At 43.2% G+C, this 21820-nt stretch overlaps 1 non-coding gene across 1 annotated transcript; it reads right to left on the minus strand.

The window, feature by feature from the left end:
• Positions 1-19498: 19498 nt before the first annotated feature.
• Positions 19499-19571, minus strand: Trnaa-agc (transfer RNA alanine (anticodon AGC)). The gene has a single exon. It is a non-coding gene; the product is annotated as a tRNA-Ala (tRNA).
• Positions 19572-21820: the final 2249 nt, after the last annotated feature.

The raw sequence follows: 21820 nt of genomic DNA on the forward strand, positions 1-21820 counted from the left end.
CACTGGGTAAGATGCTAGCACCACATAAAAACAAATAAAGTCATTGAGTCCATACACTATTTACATATTTATGAATTATGTCATTGGTTAGAGCATCCTGAAGGAATCCATTTTCCCAGGAAAGAAAATTGGGGAAAGTGTTAGAGGGAAGAGGCCACTACAATGGTCCAGGACCAGGTTTGGGGTGTCAGCTGCTTGGTTGGGGGCTGCCCCTGTTCTTCTTCAGCCTCCTCCTTTGCTCCAGCTGGGGCTATCTTGGACCTGCACATGGTGCAGGTAGGAGTTTCTCTCCTGGGTACCATGCACATGGCTGCTGCTGGAGCCCTCACAGCTTTCATGGAATGTGTGTGTGTCCGTCCCTCCACCAACCTGTGTTTACTACCTGCTGAGTGTCAGTTGCCTTGTCACAGTCTGAAAGCTGCCTCTGCCTGGGCCTCCACACAGGTGTGGGACATTCACACAGATGCTTGGCCCTCTATTGCCCTTTGAGGAAATCCCAGAGCCTGTGAAGCACCCTGTGACCTCACCTAAAGCAAAGGAGTTTAATTTGGGCACAAGCTGACAGATAAGGGCTGCAGAACTTGGTAAGGATTGGGGTGGGGTGAAAAGATTTGTAAAAACGGGGTTCCTGTGCAAGAAACCCGGGAAAACATTGTAACTGTCCTAGCCTGTGTGAGGCCCTGTGTTTGATCCTCAGCACCACATAAAGTAAATAAATAAACTAAATGTATGGTGTCCATCTACAACTAAAACTGTAAAATAAATAAGTAAAATAAGTTTATTGTGTCCACTTACAGTAAAAATGTTTTTAAAAAAATGACCTTTACATGGCATAAGGGCTCTTGGCCTGCTGGTTCACTATTAATCACTTCATTTGTTTGTCAGAGTCTTCTAAGCTTGTCTCAGGCTCTTTCTGTCTTTCTTCCTTTACTTTTTAAAATTTATTTTTATTTTTTTGCTACCAGGGATTGAACCCAGGGGTGCTTAACCACTGAGCCACATCTGCACTCTGAGGCTATTTCTTTTTGTATAAATCAGAGACAGAACTCATGGGAGGGATGAAAGGATGGATAGATAGATAGATAGATAGATAGATAGATAGATAGATAGATAGATAGATAGATAGACAGAGGGGAGAAAGAGATAGTTTTTTTGGTTGAATTGGCTCATGTGATTTTTGGAGGCACAGTGTCCTGCGACAAGCTGTCTTTGGGCTGGAGACCCTGGGATGCTGGTAGTGTGGCTCAGTCCAAGTCCAAAGGTCTTAAAACCAGGGAAGTGATGTAATTCTCAGTCTGAGGTGAAGGCCTGAGAGCCTGCGGTTCTGCTGGTGTAAGTCCTGGGATCCCAAAGCCAGAGAGTTCTGATGTCCAAGGATGCGGGAGGAGAGTGTTTGGCTCCAGCAGAGAGACAAAACCCTTTTCTCTGTTTCTGCTCTGTCTGGGCCCCCAGTCAATTGCATGGTTCCACGTGGAGGGTGGAACTTCCCCAGTCAATTGCCAGGTGCCCACCCACATGGAGGGTGGACTTCTCCACCTCTTCCACTTTGACTCGCAGGTCATCTCCTCTGGAAACATCCTCAGGGACACATACCCACAGATACCCTTTCCCACTTCTCTAGGTATTCCTTCATCCAGCCACACAGACACTAAAATTAACCATCTCCCCTCTGTGTGTCCTCATCTTCTCCTTGTAGGGCGGACATATTTCCAATCCTCCTTCCAGGCTCACTTTGTCTCCCTTCCTCAGTGAAATTTTCCTTGTATTTTTCCCTCTCTCAGTCCCAAATAGGTCCCTTTCTGCTGTCCTGTGATGCCCTGTGCTGATTTCTACAATCCTCATCTCACTGTGTGCAGAGGTGTTTGCGTCTGCTCCACCAGCTTGCAGGGCAGGGTCTGGTCCAGTTCCTCCCTGCCTCTTCCCCTGCTGAGTTCACACTTGAACTCCCAACCCTGACCATATTTGAGTTTTGAGAGGAAAACTGGCTTGAGTGATCCCAAACATTGTTCTAACATTTCATAGATTTTATTAGCTCTTTGGTACTATGTTCGTGTAAAATTTATGGGTTTTTTTTTTTTTTTTTTTGGGGTATCTACTGACCAGGTGACCATTCTTTATTTGGAAATGAATTTCAGGGTAGTAAAGCGGTGTATTATAAGAAGTCCTCCATCCACATTATGTTCCATGTTAGAGAGTACAGGTTCATATGTAGTGATCTCAGTTCTTTGCCTGTGGACCATCAAAGGGCAGGTTTACTGAATTCCCGGGATCCTAGTTAGTGGGCTTGAAGGAGTCAAGGTGCCTATGCAATTTCCCGACTGTCACCACAGCAGAGACCTGCGTCTGCAGTGCCTGTAGGAGAGCAGGCTTCTCTGCCCACAGGCTCCTGTCCTGTCCTCCCTGTGGGTGCCTTGTCTTTATCTCCTGCCCTGGGTTCAGGGCGTGAGGGGCTGCAGCTGGTTTGGGCAGAAGCCCCTCCTCTGCCTGCCTGAGGCTGCGTGAGGGAAACTGACAGCAGGCTGGGAGCCCCAGGTCACCCCGAGACCTCTTCCTGCCCTGTACCCCTGGTTCTGGGCCTGACTACAGTTCTATGTGTCATTATTGCTCCCAGGAGCCTGGTCATCGCTGGAGATGTGACATGGAACTCAAGAAAAACGGAGCTTCCAAGAGTGTTTCTCCACACCGTTCTGCTGGGATCTGAAAAAGAAAACATTTTTGTAGTTCCTTTCTTTTTTTTTTTCCTGTGTTTTTCAAAGAAAACTTGGAAACAAAACTGTTGGAGTAAATTGGTTTATCAGTGCCACGAGTCTTTTAGTAGACTGGTGTGGCAGCTTCATTCCTCTGCCCATCCTCACCAAAAGTTTCTGTGCTGGAATCTTGGCCCACAGCATGGTGATCATTGAGATGTGCTGGGATCTTTAAGAGTTGGCACCTTATAGAAGGTGGTTAGGTTATTGGGGGTATAGATTAATGTAGGTATTGTGGGAGACTCCTTAGTTTCCAGAGAACAGGTTCTTATAAAAATAGCAAGCCTGGGCTGGGGTTGTGACTCAGCGGTAGAGTGCTTGCCTCGCATGTGTGAGACCCTAGGTTCCATCCTCAGCATCACACAAAAATAAATAAATAAACAAAATAAAGATAGTGTGTCCATGTATAACTAAAATATATATATATATAAATATATATGTGTGTGTGAATGTGTGTGTGTGTGTGTGTGTGTGTGTGTATATATATATATATATATATATATATATATATATATATATATATATTAAAAAAAAAAAAGAGCCAGCCAAGCTCCGGAGGCTTCCTATCTTGTCCTGTGATCTCGTCTGCAATATGCTCCGACCCTGCAATGCTGCCTGCCGGGAGGATTTCAGGAGAGGCCAAACAGATGGAGCTGTCCAATCTTGGGCTCTCAGCCTCCCAAACTGTGAGCTAAACAGATTATACCGTTCATCCTCACGTGGCAGTGCTGGGGATTGAATTCAGGGACTTGTGTGTGTGAGATTGACAGCGCTCACATATTATGTTAGAGCAACAGAAAACTGACTAATTCAGGCAGACATTCATGCTCCACACTTGCTGTGAGAGCTGGAGGATGGGTGGCCACGTGCAGCCTCTGCTGTGTTCTGCATCACCAGGACCCAGGCTAACACAGTCCACCTTTACGGATAAGGGAGAGAGGGGGAAATGTCATCAGTACTAATACCACCTGGAGCACTGGGTGCAGCTGGCCTCAGTGGCTGCAGTGCACTTTCCTTTGCTGTGATAAGTCATGTTAGGCTTCGTTATAAAAGCACAGGTCCCCAGTCACATGTACTTTACAGAATGCCTCAGAGCACACACTCTGGTGAAGAAGGATCTGAAGTTTTGGGAGGCCTTGTTGTGCTAGGGCAGCAGGATAGTTTGCTGAGACACCCAAGAAGACACCTGGAGATGGATGAGATATACCTTCTTTTTTACATAATTAAAAAATTTTGTAGTTGTAGATGGACAGAATGCTTTTATTTTATTTGTTTATTTTTATGTGGTGCTGAGGATCCAACCCAGTGCCTCACGTATGCTAGGCAAGCGCTCTACCACTTGAACTACAGCCCCAGCCCCTAAAGTTCATATCTTTACATAAGATTTATTGGGCAATGCTTATGAAGGAGAGCCAGTGGTGCTGAGCTGGACAGGTGCTTTCCAGAAGGCCTAGGGTGACCGGCTGGACAGGTGGGTTTGCCCAGTGCCTCACTGTGCTCCTTTTCATTGAGGATGACACACTTGAGGAGGGAGCTGAAACTGCTGAGGGCCCAGCAGTGTCTGTCCCTCTTCACAGGCTTGAACCTGAGCATGGAAGAGGGCCCAGATTGCCAGGATCTTATACAATGCCCCCCTTCCTCTTGTAAAGTTTTTTGTTTGAGAGTTTTTATTTGATTTATTCCTGTGTAAACACATCTGCATGAGCAGATCGACACACAAAGCACTGCACATACTTAAAGCCCATGACTTGGCAAGTATTTACATGTGTGCATACCTGTAAGATCGTCACCACCATCAGGACAGTGAATGCTATAATTTGAATCTGAAATGTTCCCCCAAAGGGCCATTTACAGGCTTGGTTCCCACCTATGGCACAATTAGGTGGTGGGACCTTTAGGAATCGGGGCTTGGGGGCAAATGGTTTGCTCTCCTAACTCTTCTTGTCAGGATAAGCTGCCTCACCACAGCCCTAAAAGCAAAGGGTCCACTCAGCTATGGATTGAAACCTCCACACCTGTAAGCCACACTAAACTTTTCCTCTTTATATGATGATTATCTCAGGTAGTTATCTGCAGTAATGGAAAGCTGATCATCAAAGTGAACATATGCATTCATCATCTTGACATGTACTGGTCCTCTGCAGTCACTTTCTGTCTGCTATTCCTACTCCCTCTAACCCAAGCAGACACTCATCTGATTTCTGCCACTCTCTTAATTAGTTTGCATTCTCTACAGTTTTTTTAAAAATAGATGTTACTATAAGGTATATACTCTTTTGTGTCTAGCCTCTTTCAACATAATAATTTTCAGATTTGTCTATGGTATTCTTATGTCAACCTTTCATCCTCGAATGGGTTTGTTCCGACCTTCATCTGCTAATGGATATCTGCATTGTTTCCAAGTCTTCAGGAATTATTAGAAACACATTCATATGTACATTCCTCCAAAAGTCACTTTATGGATTTACAGTTTTACTGCACTTGGTTTAGATTATGTGATAGCTTATATCCAACTTTTAAAAAAAAAACAGTACTGGGAATTGAATTCAGGACTTGTATGTGTGAGGAAATTGCTCTACCACTGAGCTACATCCCCACCCTGGTATTTTTCCCTGTATATCCAACTTATAAAGACATTTTCAATCTGTTTTACAAAGTGGTCAAATCACTTTACATTCCCACCCGTAAAGTTTTCACTTCATAATATATGAGATTTCTAGTTCCTCCAGTTGGGATTCCTACTTTCTGCTGTTAGGTTTTCAGACTTTTATTTGTTTTTGCAGAATCACAATGAATAAAGGCTGTTTGCATTACATAAAACTAATGAAGCTTGCACTGGTCTTTTAAAGTGTAAAATAAAAGCTTAAAATTACCTATAATCATATCACCCAATTTATTTTTTCAGAAAATATCAGACATGTGCAACAAACTGCAAACACCTGACTTTAGGAGATACCATTAAAAACAAATACTCTACTGTTGGGTCAATGGGTGCTGGGGATGAACCCTCGGCCTTATGTGTGCTAAGCAAGGGCTCTTCCACAGTCACACCCCGAGTCCCTGGGTTGTTTCTGTTTTTAAATAAACATTTCAATTTATAAGCATAAAAATAACAGATCCTGTGTATTTTTTACTCACTTTTGCCCAGAGGTAATAGCTTGAAAAATCATAGTTCAATATTACCAAGGATGACACTGATACAGTCAGGATGCAGAGCATCTCCATCTCTGCAGACAGCCCACACCTTGTCCTTTAAAGCCACACCATGTTTTTATCCTGCCCCCACCTCTCCCATTTCTATGATTTTTATCATTTTATGAATTTTACATAGATCAAATAGACCCTTCAGTATGTATTCTTTTGTGATTGTTTTTTTAAAAATTCATTCAGGACAATTTTCCTTAGATTCATGCAGGTCATTGCATGTATCTGCTTTTATTCCTCTTTACCACTGAATAGTTTTTCGTGTTATGGATGTAGCACAGTTTGGGTGTACAGTCATCTAGAAATGGACATTTGGGTTGATTCCAGTTTGGGGCTCTTACAAATTACAAAGCTAGAAAAGATTAAATATAAGGGTATTTTTGAGAGGTGTGAATATTAATATCCTCATGGCTCTGCATAAATTCTCAGACATACATTTGATACATCAAATGATATTTGTTTTTAAAAAACAAAAAAACTGTTTTCCACAGTGGCTATGCTATTTTAAATTCCTACCAGCAACATGTGAGTGAACCAGCTTCTCTGCCTCTTTACAGCTTTCTGTGTGGTGACTATTTTTTATGTTAGTAGCTGTGCAGTGATATTTCATTGTGGTTTAAGTTGAACTCTGTGTATTGTCTTCAAGGCAACTGTCTGTTGCCTTAATTTAATTTCCATACCTTAATTTACATGTTAATAGCCTAGAAAAATAATTATGATCTAAACCCAAGTTAGATGAAGGAAGGAAATAACACAGATTAAAGATGAGGATAAGTGAGAGAACAAAAAATACTGTAGATAGAATTTCCATAAAATCTAAAGTTGTTTCTTTGAAAAGATCATCAAAACTGACAAAACATCACCTAGAGTGATCAAGGAAAAAAAAAAGGAAGATTCTTGGTTTTAATTCTTGTGCTATAGGAGTCTTATTAAGGAAGGTGGGGCCTAATCCCACGTGATGGAGATTAGGCCCTACTTTTTCTTCTTTATTTTTAAAAATTTATTTTTTACTTGTAGTTGGACACAATATCTTTATTTTATCTATTTATTTTTATGTGGTGCTGAGGATCAAACCCAGGGCCTCACACGCACTGGGCGAGTGCTCTACTGCTGAGCCAAACCCCAGCCCCCCTACTTTTTCTTCTGTTATACACAGAGTCTCTGGTTTTATTCCTAGGTTCTTGATCCACTTTGAGTTGAGTTTTTTGTATGGTGAGAGATAGGGGTTTAATTTCATTTTGTTGCATATGGATTTCTAGTTTTCTCAGCACCATTTGTTGAAGAGGCTATCTTTTTTCCAATGCATGTTTTTGGCAACTTTGTCTAATATAAGATAATTGTAATTTTGTGGGTTACTCTCTGTGTCCTCTATTCTGTACCATTGGTCTGCCAGTCTGTTTTGGTGTCAATACCATTCTGGTTTTGTTACTATAGTATAGTTTAAGGTCTGGTATAGGGATGCTACCTGCTTCACTCTTCCTGCTAAGGATTGCTTTAGCTATTCTGGGTCTTTTATTTTTCCAGATGAATTTCATGATTACTTTTTCTATTATGAGGAACGCCATTGGGATTTTGATTGGAATTGCATTAAATCTGTAAAGGGCTTTTGGTAGTATGGTCATTTTGACAATATTAATTCTGTGTATCCAAGAGCAAGGTAGATCTTTCCATCTTCTAAGGTCTTTTTTGATTACTTTCTTTAGGGGTCTTTACTTTTCATTGTATAGATCTTTCACCTCTTTTGTTAAGTTGATTCTCAAGTATTTTTTTTTTGAGGATATTGAAAATGGGTAGTTTTTCTCATTTCCCTCTCAGAGGATTTGTCACTGATGTACAGAAATGCCTTTGATTTATGGGTCTTGATTTTATATCCTGCTACTTTGCTGAATTCATTTACTAGTTCTAGAAGTTTTCTGGTGGAGTTTTTTGGTAAAAAGAATCAATAAATGGGATGGATTCAAACTAACAAGTTTCTTCTCAGCAAAAGAAACAATCTGTGAGGTGAACAGAGAGCCTACATGCTGGGAGCAAATATTTACCCCTCACACATCAGATAGAGCACTAATCTCTAGGGTATATAAAGAACTAAAAAGCTAAACACCGAAAAAAACAAATAACCCAATTAGTAAATGGGCCAAGGACCTGAACAGACACTTCTCAGAAGAGGACAAATATATGAAAAAAATGTTAATCTTTCATCTCTATCAATTAGAGAAATGCAAATCAAAACTATTTCATCTCACTCCAGTCAGAATGGCAATTATCAAGAATACAAGCAACAATATAGACTCCAAAAGCACAGCCCCCACTGACCCACCTCCTCCATTCACACTTTACCAGTCCATAGTGTCCCTAGGTTTAACCCCCAGCATACACACACACACACACACACACACACACACACAAACTGACAGGTGACTAATTTACTGATTGGGTTAAGGCAATCTTAACCCCATCAGTTTACCTCTAAACCTTCTTGCATTGTCTCACACATGAGCTTTTGGGGGACACCTAATAATTAATATTTTATCCGTCTAGGCTTTTTTTTTCAGCCTGGGTTTTAAAGGAACACTTTGCTGGTTATGGTTGCTCTTTATAAGTCTCTTGTTTTTCCACCAGAAGTCAGTATTTCCTTTGTGACTTCTGACTCTTCAGTCACAGAAAAGCATTTTCAACTTCAATGTAATGAAAGTATTTTCTAAGGAGCTTTACTTTTTACATATAAACATATGCCTGCTGCAGGTAGTGCATACTTGTATCCCAGTGACTCGGGAGGATGAGGCAGGACAATTGCCAATTGGAGGCCAGTTTCCCCAACTTAGGGAGAGCCTCAACAACTTGGTGAGACTTCATATCAAAATTAAAAGAAAAAGGACAGAGGATGTGGCTCAGTGGTAAAGCACCCCTGGGTTCAATCCCTAGTACCAATAAATAAATAAATGAGCAAACCAAAAATCAAATAATGAAAAATAAAACCTTTTAGACCAATATGGGATCTACCATTCAAAGAAAATTCAAACTTAAACAGTCCCTTCCAATATTATGTGGCCAAACAGAAGTCACCCTGCACTGATGTGAAAAACCCAGCAGAGGCAAATCAAAGGGAGAGAATAATGAGTGTTCCTTGGAGACTAGCAGGAGAAAGAGGGAGGGAGTGGTGTGGGTACCAGATACAGGACAGTGGGATGCACTTGAAGCCAATAAGCTGAATGTTTTAAAAAATACAACCTTAAATTATGAAATAAACTAGTTGTAAAAAAATAAATACATACATAAAATGAAAAGGAGAAAAAAAATAAGAGAAGGGGGAAGGGAGCTCTGGGGTGGGAGCAGGTGCATGGGGCCCTCAGTGGGTGGGGCTGGCTGTGGGGCCACTAGGAGCCACAGGCCTGAAGCTGCTGTTGAAGGTGTTTCTGACCCTGGTGCTCTCTCAGGTGGCAGAGGTGGTAATGGAAGTTGAGCTGGGGTTTCTTACCTTTTCCTTTATCTTAACTTACTTATCTTACAATCTAGTCTGAATATGTATGTTTCTATGTGCTTTATTAATTTGTTTGACTTGTTGATATTACATAAATGATATTTCTGTATACTCTTTTGTTCAGCACTGGGTGGAGATTTACTTGCCTAATGACAAGGAGGTGGACATTGTTGTTTTCCCTGCTGGATGGCATTGCCTGGTGCAGCTGTTACACAGATGATTTATTTGTTCTCCAAGCTTTGAACATAGAGGTTTTTTCCTATTTCCAAATAACACTGCCTTGAGCAAAAGGGTTCAAGTTTGAGGCCAGTCTCAGTAATTGAGGAGACCCTGTCTCAAAATGAAAAAGGAAAATGACTATGGATGTAGCTCATTGATAAAGTACTCCTGGGTTCAACCCCCAGCATACACACACACAAAAAAAAAAAAAGAAAAAGAAAAAGAAAGAAAGAAAACAGACCTGTGTGGCGTTTACCGTTCTAAAGAAACTTTATTAAATAGTCTCTTTCCACATTATGTGCCCCAGGAGAAATGAGACTGCGCTGGTTTGAAAAATGCAGACTAGGCATAACACAGGACTAGAAAGCTGAAGGGTTGTTGCCGACTAGCAGGAGGGTGGGGGGAGTGGTTTGGTATCCACTAAATTCAGGAAAATGTTCTGGAATGACATAGTGGTGACTAGTGCACAGTTTAGAGAATGCCCTTAAGGCCAATTAACTGAATCTTTTCAAAAACAAATAGAATGTTTCATTTTAAAAGAAGCAAAGCATACATAAAAAATAAAAGCATAAAATAAAAAGAAGGAAGAAAAGAAAAGTAGGGGCAAGGAATGGAGGCTCTGGATTGGTCTCGGTAAGAGGCGCTGCCTGAGGGTCCAGCAGGAGTTCTTGGTCAGGATCTGCCATTGCAGGCCTTTCCAGGTCCAGCTCTCTCTCAGGTGGTGGTGGTGGTGGAATTTGAGCTGGAGTGTCCCCAAGCACCGGAGGTGGCCCTGCAGCTGCAAGAGGAATAAAGGTCAAGAAACTGTCCATGTTCCTTCCAAGGGACAAAATATTTCCCACTGCCTTTCACATGGTTCCACACACAAGCCCAACCCTGGCAGTGTTCCCAGAATGCATGCAGACAGTGACAGTTCTGCTTCTCATTGTGCCTGCCCCACCCCAGTTTCTGGAAGGAATGCTCTGCATCTCAAGCCCCATCCCATTCCTACATACTCATACCCCCACCTCAGTCCTCCTCACCTTCGGCCTCTTTCTCCATGGGCTCTGGGTTTTCTGTCAAGTCTGGGACATGGTGGCCTTGGTCCTCCATTTCAGCACCTGTGACAATGACCTGGCTGTGGACATTACCAAGTGGGTAGTGAGGCAAGTGAGGGAGTGAGGAGACCACCCAGGAGGGAAGGGGGCAGCAGTATGAGAGGCCTGGCCTTTCCTACCATGAGGTCAGTGTTCTTGGCACCCCACAGTTCAGAGGAGCAGGCTGAGGCTCAGAGAGCCACAGGGCCAATTCCTGGACTCAGAGCTATACAGGACCCTGTCACCCTGGGTGGGCTTACCTTTCCAACATTAGGTCCATCTCCTGTTGGATGGAGAAACTGGAGATGGTGGACAGGGAAGAGAGGGTGTCAGAGATGAAGGCTGTCTCCAGAGTCTCCACCAGGCTCCTCGGGGAGTGTGCCTGGAACACACATAACATGCTAGTGTCATCCACCTCTGAAACCACCTGTAGGGATATCGACAAAAGACATCTGAGGTTCTTGTGGTGGTAAACATGCTGGCACCCGTACCCCAGGCCCTGCCCAAAATAGGTGCAGCCACGGGGTACCAAACCTGGAGCCTCCCCTGCAGCAGGCAGCTGGCCAGCAGCGATGGCGGCAGCACACGGCCCGGCTACCGCGGTGGCGCAGCTGTAGGGACCGCGTCACCAGGCATCTCCTGGGGTCAGCAGCGGACGTCCGCAGTCACGTGGTCTGGGGTAGCGGTATCTTCCGTGGCTGCAGCAAGTGGTTGCTGGGGGCGGGGGGGGGGGGGGGGGGGTAAGATCCAGGATGCGACATCAGAGCAGAGCAGAGGGGAGCACCAAGCAGCTGGGTGCTGATTGGACAGGAGGTCTGGGCTCCTCAGCGCAGTTACCGTGGAGGCAGCCGGAGGTTTCCATGGCCGGGAGAACTCTGGGCACCGGCAGCGACGTCTGTGTCCTCTATTTCTGTTTTGACATTTCGTCTAGTTGTTCCACCAGTTTTTTTTTTTTTTAATTTTATTTTTCACTCTTTTTTTTTAAATCTAACAATTTGTCATGTATGATAGCAGAATGATTACGGTTCATATCTCTGGTTGTAGACAACGTATAGTCGCACCACGTGTCTTCATGCTGTTTCACCAATTATTGAGAGCTGGGGTATTCACGACTCCAGCCCTTATTTTAGAACGGCCTTAAGTCAACAATTTAACTTTACACATTAAGGAACTCAAAAAGAGAAAGTGAACTAAACCCAAAACCAGGAGGAAGAATGAATGTAGTAAAAGTTAAAGCAGAGGTAAAAGAAGTAGAGAATTAAAACTCCTGTCAGTAGGATCAAAAGTTGACAAGGTGTTTGCTAGCCTGTTAGGAGAAAGAGTGAGCATTACTACCAACCTTACCAAAATAGAAAGGGTGATAAGACCAAACTGTGAACGGTGTGCAAGAAATTAGAGAACCTAGGTGAAACAGACAAGAATGTGAGGAAACAACCTACAGTACGGGTGAAAATACTGCAAATCATATTTCTCAGGGTCCAGTATTCAGAGACATTGAAAACTCATAACTCAACAAACAAGAGACAAATAGCTAAAAGTGGAAAATGACTGTAGTGGTCATTTTGCAAAGAAGATATACAATGGCCAACAACACATGAAAGGATGTTCAGTATCATAAATTAGTATAAAAATGCTCATCAAAATCACAATGAAATATCACCTCTCACCCACTAAAATGGATGTAATTTTAAAAAATAAAAACCATAAGATAACTAGTGTTGGCATGGATGTGGAGAAATCAGAACCCTCATACATTAGCTAGGAGAGTTGTAAAATGCTGTGTGTGTGTGTGTATACTGCTCATTCAGCAATAAAAGAGAATAAAGTCATGGCATTTGCAGGTAAATGAATGGCATTCAAAAGATAATGCTAAGTGAAGTTAGCCAATCCCGAAAAAACAAATGCTGACTGTCTTCTCTGATATAAGGGGGGGGGTGACTCAAAATGGGATATGGAGGAAGAGCATGAGAAGAAGATTACCACTCAATAGGGAAGAGAGGTGGGAGGGAAAGGGAGAGAGAAGGGGAATTGCACGGAAGATGGAGGGAGACCCTCATCATTATACAGAATACATGTATGATGATGTGAGGGGGAAAAAAAGAAAAAAGAAATGTGTCACATTAGATTGGGTAGAGAGAAGTTATGGGAGGGGAGGGGAGGGGAAGGGGGGATAGGAAGGGCAGCAGAATAAAATAGACACTAGTATTGTTGTATGTTTATAGGTGACTGTATGACCAATGTGATTCTGCAACCGGTACACTCAGAAAAATGAGAAATTATAGCCCATTTGATTCAAATGTATGATATGTCAAGATCATTGTATTGTCATGTTTAACTAATTAAAAAATAAAAATAAAAAAGAAGGGGGAGCATGGGAGGAATAGATGAATTCTAGATAGGGAAGATGGGTGGGAGGGGAAGGGAGGAGGCAGGGAATTAGCAAGGATGATAGAATGTGATGGACATCATTATCCAAAGTACATGTATGAAGAACTAATTGGGTGTCAACCTACTTTATATACAGAGATATGAACAATTGTGGTATATATGTGTAATAAGAATTGTAATGCATCCAGCTGTTATATATTTAAAAAAATAAAATCAATTAAATAAATAAATAAAATACATGTTTGTTTAAAAAAAAAAAAAAGCTGCTCAAACAATCTTGCATGAATTTTCCTGGCAACACTTTTCACAATAGCCGAAAGATGGAAACACTGCAGATCACCATAAATTGATGAATGGTTGAACTAAACATTTACACAATGGAATATTATTCAGCTCAATAAGGAAGACATTCGTACAGATGTTACAAAATGGATGAACCCAGAAAACATTATGTTCAGAAAAAAGAAGTCAGACAAAAAAGACCATATATTGACTGATTTCATTTATATGAAATATTGAGAATAGGCAAATCCATAGAGAGAGAAAGAAGACTAGTGAGTATCAGAGGCTGGGCATGGGGAGTGGGAATGACAGGTTTTTGTTTTTTGTTTTTTTTATTTGATGGTTTGTTTGGTACAAGGGATTGAACCCAGGGGCGCTTAACCCCTGCACCATATCCCTAACCCTTTTTTAGTATTTTATTTTGCGACAGAGTTTTTCTCAGTTGCTTAGGTCCTTGCTAAGTTCTTGAGGCTGGCTTTGAACTCATAATCCTCCTGCCTCAGTCTCCCAAGCCACTGGGATTAAAGGCATACACCCAGCTGGGAATGACAGTTTAATAGGCACAAGGATTCCAATTGGGGTGGCAAGAATGTTCTTGACTAGATGATGGTGATGGTTTTATAATTCAATGATGCCATTGAATTGTATACATTAAAATGGACAGATAGTAAGATATATAAAGAACTCAAAAAAAAAACCTAACACAAAAAAAATCAATAAATGGGCTAAGGAGCTGAAAAGATACTTCTCAGAAGAAGAAATAGAATTGATCAACAAATATATGAAAAACTATTCAACATCTCTGGCTGTTAGAGAAATGCAAATCAAAATGACTCTTAAGATTTCATCTGCTGTAAACACTTAAGTGGCTGTGACACTGTAGTATGCTGTTTTTAAGTCTTTAGGGTATAGACTGAGGAATGAGATAGCTAGGTCAAATGGTGGTTCCATTACAAGTTTTCTAAGGAATTTCCAAACTGCTTTCCAGATTGGTTGTACCAATTTGCAGTCCCATCAGCAATGTATGAGTGTGCCCTTTTCCTCACAGCCTCACCAACACTTATTGTTGCTTGTATTATTGATAACTGCCATACTGACTTGTCATGAGGGGGCAAAATTGCGACATATGCAGTCAAGGGGAAAAATAAAGAATATCCACATGCTTTTGCCCCTTTCAATGTTTTACTCACTCAGATTACTCAATACAGTTTCACTCTGTAGGCTCTTAATCAAAAAAACAACAATCCTTAATTCTAGGCACTGCAATAGACATAATCAATTCACAGCAAACAATTCTAGATTAATTAATTCACAGCAATGAAAAGTTGTGCTCCATTTGTGTACAGTGAATCGAAATGCATTCTGCTCTCAAGTGTAACTCATTAGAACAAATTTTTTAAAATGGACAGATAGTGAAGTTTACATGTGCTTTTTACCTTAATAAATCTAAGACCTGAAGGTGAGGAATCCTCAGGCATGAGGGGGCCTCTGAAGATCCCACCTCAGTCCCGAAGAGTGGAACTGCTGATGACGGCACTGAGAACCACTATTGTGTTGGGGGTCTCCTGTCCTCTGGTGTAAGCCACTTTGGAGTTTGGTTTGAGCTCTGGCCCCCAACCCTCCTGGTGAGATACATTTTGCCCAATGACTCTGTCTCCCCACTGTCTGGCCCCAAGAGGAAAAGTTGTCCATAGAGGTGGATGACCCCCCCCACACACTCTGTGTGGTACAGGCAGGCATAATGGATAACCTGAGGGACACCCTGGAGTTCTGATGTCCTGGGTGGCCACCCCTACCCCTACTAAAACCCCTCCTTCACCAGCACCTCCTGGACTTTCACCTTCACACAACAGACCCTCATTTTCAAAACATGAGCCCCACTTTCTAGGCACAGTGTGACATGGCCACCTACACTCGGTCCCGGGAATGTCCCTGCACCTCTCTAATCCTCAGTCTGCTCTCTGACAGCGGGGTGCCTAGATGGTCAATTCTCAAGGTTGTTGAGGACTTAGTGTGATTTCCATGGAAAGTGCTTACCAGGTCTTGATCCCATGGGAAGATCTGCTGGAGGGGCTGGGCCTGTTCCTGTTATTGTCCTCCCCACTCAGGGAACCTTTTCCCTTACCTCTCACTCACCCCCTCACTTGGGTTAAGCTGCTTTCTTCATTGTAAAGGACGTTCAAGGTTCACTCTATGGGCTTCTCAGTGTACCCCAAACTGGATTCCCTGGGGGCTGGCAGAGGGATTCAGGACCACTCAAGACACCTCAGAAGTAGGTGATGGCATTCCAACCTTTAAAGAATACACATGAAGCCACACTATGTGCATACACTTTTGGAGGCACTGACCATGATCCAATGAAGAGAGCAGGGAGTGACCCTACCCTCTTAGACTACTCCAGGTCACACAGTCACACTAAATATCAGGGTAAAGTTTAGGCATTAGAGCAGCTGCAATGTCCTCCTCTGGATAGTCATGCGTATCAGTGGGACAAACTGACCCAGACGAGGTAAAGAGAGAATTGGACGGCATGTTGGTATAAGCTCTTTAGCTTAGGGAAGGCTGCAAGATGGACTCCCATTCTTCCTTCCTCTATTAGATCTTACTGGAGCACCAGCCCTGTGACAGTGAGTGCAATGCACGCAGTGGACACCACCTCACTCTCATCATGGAGTTGACACGCCACTGGGGAGGGAGCAGAGAGAAAGTGTGTCAATGCTCCCTGAAAAAGAGTCAGATGGTCAGTGTTGATCGAGGACTCTCCCATTGGGATTTCTGCCCATTCTTGGTTACCAGAGCTGTCTGTGGACCAGGGGTGTCATACTGGGGTGGACACAGGGTGGGGCTGGCCTCTAAAAGGCTCGGGCCAGAGGCCCAGAGGTGCAGCCATGCAAGGTTGCCTGGGAGGGCAGTGTGGAGGAAAGGCCGGGCCTCTCATGCTGCTGCCACCCACATTCCCCTAGGCTCATGTCCACACAACAGGACATCAGCCAACTCAACACTCCAGGCCCACCTGTGGGACACAAGATCACCTTCTCCTGGAACTCCTGGAGCACCCAGAGTCCACTGAGGCAGATTCTGAAGGTGAGAGAACTGGGGTGGGGGCCTGTGAGCATGTGGGGAGGAGTTGGGGCTGGACACACAGAACAGAGCTTCTAGAAGCTGCAGTAGGGGAGGAACAATGAGAAATGGGGGCAATTGGTGGTTGATACAGTCTGGGAACACTTCCTCATGCTGAGTTTTTGTGTGGAGTTCTCTCTGAAAGTCAGTGGACAGTATCTTGTGCCTGGAATGAACATGAACATTTGTGATCTTGTCTCCTCTTGCAGTTGCAGGGCCACCTCCAGCAGTTGTGGAAGCTCCAACAGTGGCTCCATCACCACCTTAAACACCAGAGGGAGAGTCACTGCCAGAAACTCCTCCACCACCAGCTCCAGGTCTGAGCTCCCAGAGGATCCACAGCCAGGGCCAGCTCCTGTGCTCCACCTTGGACCTGCTATGCCCAGAGCAGCCTTCACCTCCCTCACCCATTTCACTTATTTTCCTACTCATTTTCGTTGTTTATTTTTTACTTGCTTATGATTAATTTTAAATAAAATTGAGTAGTTTACTCATTTTGAAATGTTCAGTTCAGTGCAATTGAGTTCATGTTCAACGTTGTGCAGCCATCCCCACCGTCTAGTCCCAGAACAGTCTCTTCATCTAGTCCCTCCCCATTCTCCTGATAGACCCTAGCAACCACTCATCATTCTGTCCATGTGGTTTGCAGATTTGTGATCGGCAGATATTTGCTGGGCAGCTGCTCTCTGCCACACTGTGGGGATGGAGGCAGATGCAGGGCACTGTGCCACGTCACTTCTCACCCCTCCACCATATCAGAGACTCCTGGCCTCTACCTGATGCTTCCTGCCAGCCTCACCCACTTGCAGGTTGGCCTTTAAGTGTCCTTGCTTCCCATTTCAATCTAGCGTAGACAAAAGGGGATTATAAAATGGTACAGCCATTATGCAAAACACTGTGGTGTTTGCTCAGTTACATGTAGAGTTACCATATAACCTACCAATTCCATTACTACACATGTACACAAGAGAAAGGAGAACACAAGTCTATGCATGAAGGTTCACAACAGTATTATTTATGATAGCCAAAAAGTGGAAACAACCCAGATGTCCAACAATTGATAAAAGGACAAAATGAGCCATAGTCATGCAATGGGTTAGCATTCCACCGTAAAAAGGAATGAGAGACTGATACACACTCCAACATGAATGAACCTGGAACATGATGCAAACTGAAAGAAGCCAGACACACATTCACACATTGAATGATTCCATTTATAAGCAGTGTCCATGATTCCAATTATATGATTCCACTTATGTGCAAATTCATAGGGATAAAAAACAGATAAGTGATTTCCAGGCAAGAAATGGGGAGTGACTGCTAATAGGTATGAGGTTTCTTTTGGGAGATGAAAATCTTGAAAAATGATGAGGGTCACATAATTCATTTTTTAAAAAATTGATTTATACAATTTAAAAAGGTGAATTGTATGATAGTGGATTTTAAAATGATATATTAATTTAAGAATTTTTTTAAGACACCAGGACCTTCCATATGCTAGGCAAGCAGTCAACCACTGAACTACATCCCCAGCCCACAATTTTAATGTACCATACTAACTTATAATTCATGTAAATCCTCTGCCCTTGAGTATCATTCTTCTGAACTCTTTACCTCTGGACAGATATTTGGTGGGCATCACATTGTGGACAGCACATAGTGACTTCCTTCCACAGAGGACAGTATGGATGGGAGATGGGAGAGTAAGATATACAGCCCCAACTTTCATGGGTGTAAATGACCCTGACAACGTATCAAGTCCTCCCACCTATAGGATACCTCAGTCCCTCTGCTTCACGGATTCCTCCGGCCTCTGCCTCCTAATGCCGGGGATGGCAGAGCCACCAGAGATTTATCTTTGGAATTCTCAGCACATCCAAGAGGTAGAAACCACTCACATCAGAGGTGGATGGAAGATTTTTTTTCCTTAGGGCCCCTGGGAGTGGGGAAGGGGAAAAAGGGACAGACACTAGGAAAGAGAATGACTTTTGTCACAGTCTTTCCCATTTGTGGGGACTCCTGGAATAAGCAAAAACCAAGAGGGGACATTTTTAGGGACAGTCATTCCTCATTATTTGGCTCATGGAGTACCTTTCCAAGAAGTCTGTATAACAAAAAATAATATTCAAAGGTGAGGTACAGCATAATGTGAACCACTCTGTTCCTGTCAGATGGGGCTTGGGGGATTAGGTCTTGTCTGTTTTTGTTTCATTCTAAAATGCAGGATGAGTCTGTGAAGCCTTGGGCAGGGCCATAGCCTATCCTGGGCTTTACCCTGATTCAGCCTCGCATGTACCTTGGCCACATTTCCAAAGTGTGTTCACCACACTCTTTTCTCCAAGTCCCCTGTTTCTAGAGGTCAGCAGCAGGTGAGCCACAGATCACAGTGGTGAGCACGCAATGCCCTCCCCACCAAAATTTCACTTTTTCTTCTGTCCCTACCAGGTGCACAGGTGCCATGGCTCCACTGAGGCAGCAACCACGACCTTCAGGCTGGGGCTTTCCATGGGGAACCCCATTGCCAAGGGGTTCTGTTCTCATGTTAATAGCAAAGGAGGTCAGGACCAGTGAGCAGTGCCAAAAATCTCCCCCTTGAGGTCACCTGGAAGCCTCTTCCTCTGCTGTTTAACAGATATTTGCTGGGCATCTGCTCTGTGCCACACCATGGGGCACTGTATCCGGTTACTTTCCACCTTCCACTACACCACAGACTCTGGGCCTCCTGCTACTTGATGTTTCCCTGACAGCCCTGCCCACTTGCAGGCTGGAATTTGGGTGTCCTGGTCTCTCACTTACTGAGAGGAAGAAACAAGGTCCCCATCATAGCCTACAAACTTCTGAGGACATGTTCTGCTCTCTCCCATGCAGGTGGTTCTGCTCAATGTCATGGTACATGATGCCACCCTGATCACTGTTTCCTTTTTTTAATATGTATTTTTTAGTTGTAGTTGGACACAATGTCTTTATTTTGTATATTTGTTTTTATGTGGTGCTGAGGATTGAACCCAGGGCCTCCCACATGCTAGGCGAGTGCTCTAACCGCTGAGCCACACCCCAGCCCCTCCTTTTTCTTTATCCCTTTGAGGTGCTATTCATCTACAGTGATATCATATGACAACAATCTGCATGATAGTGGTTCCACAATATTATAATGTGGTTGAGAAATTCCTGCCACCTGGTGACAACGTGGCAGTTGTAACATTATAGTACAATACCTTACTCAAATGTCTGTGGTGATGCTGGTGTAAACAGTTGTCTGAAGTTTTGTTGTATGTGTACAACACCTACAACTATGTGCAATGTATGATACTTGATGATGATAATGGCTATGTTACTCTGCATGTACTTACAGTATTTTATCACCATTTTAGAGTGAATTACTTCCACTTGTATACTTTCCTGTGAAGAGCATGTGTGTGACGGCAGCTGCCACTTCATATATCATGTATTTACCGTGTCTTTTGATCATATCATTTTTCCTTGTGAGGACTTAACCATCATTGCTTCACTCACTGTGAACTTGGGAACAGTAGGCCATACCATGTGTGGACCACGCAGTGCAGGCATGTAGTGGATGAGACCACCTGGTTAGTGTGAGTGTGTTCTATGGTGCTCACATGATGATGGAGCTGCCTAAGGATGGCTCTCAGAACACATGGTGTTATTAAATGATACATGGTTGTACTTATTTTGTTTGCTACCTAACTTCCCATTGCTGGTCCCCACCAACTAGAATGTGATTTGTTCACTGCTAGAACTCCTAGCACCTGGAATAAGATTGGCACACAGCAGGTACTCAATAAATATTTATTAAATGGTGCAACAAACAAAAAAATCAAAATAAAGTGAAAACTGTAGTGATAGGGGTATACGTGAGATCTAGAGTGACTCAGAAGAGGGTCCTGTGAGATGCACATCTGAGATGAGACAGAAGAATTCAGTCAAGGGACAGCAAGGGGCTTTAAAATAGGAACAGAAACAGAGTAGGCATCCACAATGAATAGATTGTCATTCTAGAATTAACTCTTTCCATTCTATTTAAAGAGAGGAAGGCAAGAGAAACTTGGAAAAGGCAGGACAACTTGGTAGGCAGTCACAGAGGCGGCAGCCCAGGCCTTATTCCTGATCTGAGGCAGCCAGGCCAGCTGCAAGAGTCTGGCTTGGGGCTCAGGTCACTGGCACGAGAAATCAGGAGTCAGAAGGGGATTCAGGTACCAGGCTGCACTGAGGCTGAACAGACAGTCCTAACTTAACAACGGTTCCAAAGAGGATGATGTAAAAGAGATACACACATTCAGAACAAACTGTGCTTCAAATTTTCACTTTGGAGCTTGTCCTGGGCTGGTGAAATGTGGTAAGATTATTGCTGTCTCCATGCTGGGCAGTGCCAGCGAGCCATAGCTCCCAGTCAGCCCATGATCCTGAGGAAAGACAACCTTCACTCCGCAGTGTACTGTGTTGCTGAGCTGGGATGTGTGGGAGGTTAGGGGTGTTCAATAAATTTTTGACTCAAAATGTTTTCATTTCATTGTTCTTTTGTCTTTTTTATTTTAAATTTATTTGTTTATTCTAATTTGTTGTACATGACAGAAGGATGCATTTCAATTCATAGTACACATATAGAGCACAATTGTTCATGTCTCTGGTTGTACACAAAGTTAGAGTCACACCATTCATGTCTTCATACATGTACTTAGGGTAATGACGTCCATCTCATTCCATCATCTTTCATACCCTCTTATCCCTTCTCTTTCCCCCTCCCCTTTGCTCTATCCAAAGTTCCTCCATTCCTCCCATGCTCTGCCCCCCCATTATGGATTAGCATCCACATGTAGAGAAAACATTCAACCTTTGGATTTGGGGGATTGGTTTACTTCACTTAGCATGATATTCTCCAACTCCATCCATTTACCTGAAGATGCCATGATTTTATTCTCTTTTAATGCTGAGTAATATTCCATTGTGTATATATACCAGTTTCTCTAGCCATTCATCTATTGAAGGACATCTAGGTTGTTTCCACATTCCTGTGCTGCTAAGTCAGGGCCTAATCCGATATAATGAAGATTTGGGCCTACTTATTCTTATGTTAGGTGCAGAGTCTCTGGTCTAATTCATAGGTCCTTGATCCACTTTGAGTTTTGGGACTCTGGCTACACTCAGGCCTGTCAAGGGATGTGGGCCCAGTGTCGGAGTTGGCTGTGTACACACATGAAAATGTCACGGGGCTAGGGAAGAGCCAACAGAGGGACACGGGCTTATCTGGAAGACAGATTAGACCAGGGACCCCAAGAAATGACCTCCCT

Source organism: Callospermophilus lateralis, chromosome 11 (genome assembly GCF_048772815.1).
Source record: "Callospermophilus lateralis isolate mCalLat2 chromosome 11, mCalLat2.hap1, whole genome shotgun sequence".
NCBI classification, from domain to species: domain Eukaryota; kingdom Metazoa; phylum Chordata; class Mammalia; order Rodentia; family Sciuridae; genus Callospermophilus; species Callospermophilus lateralis.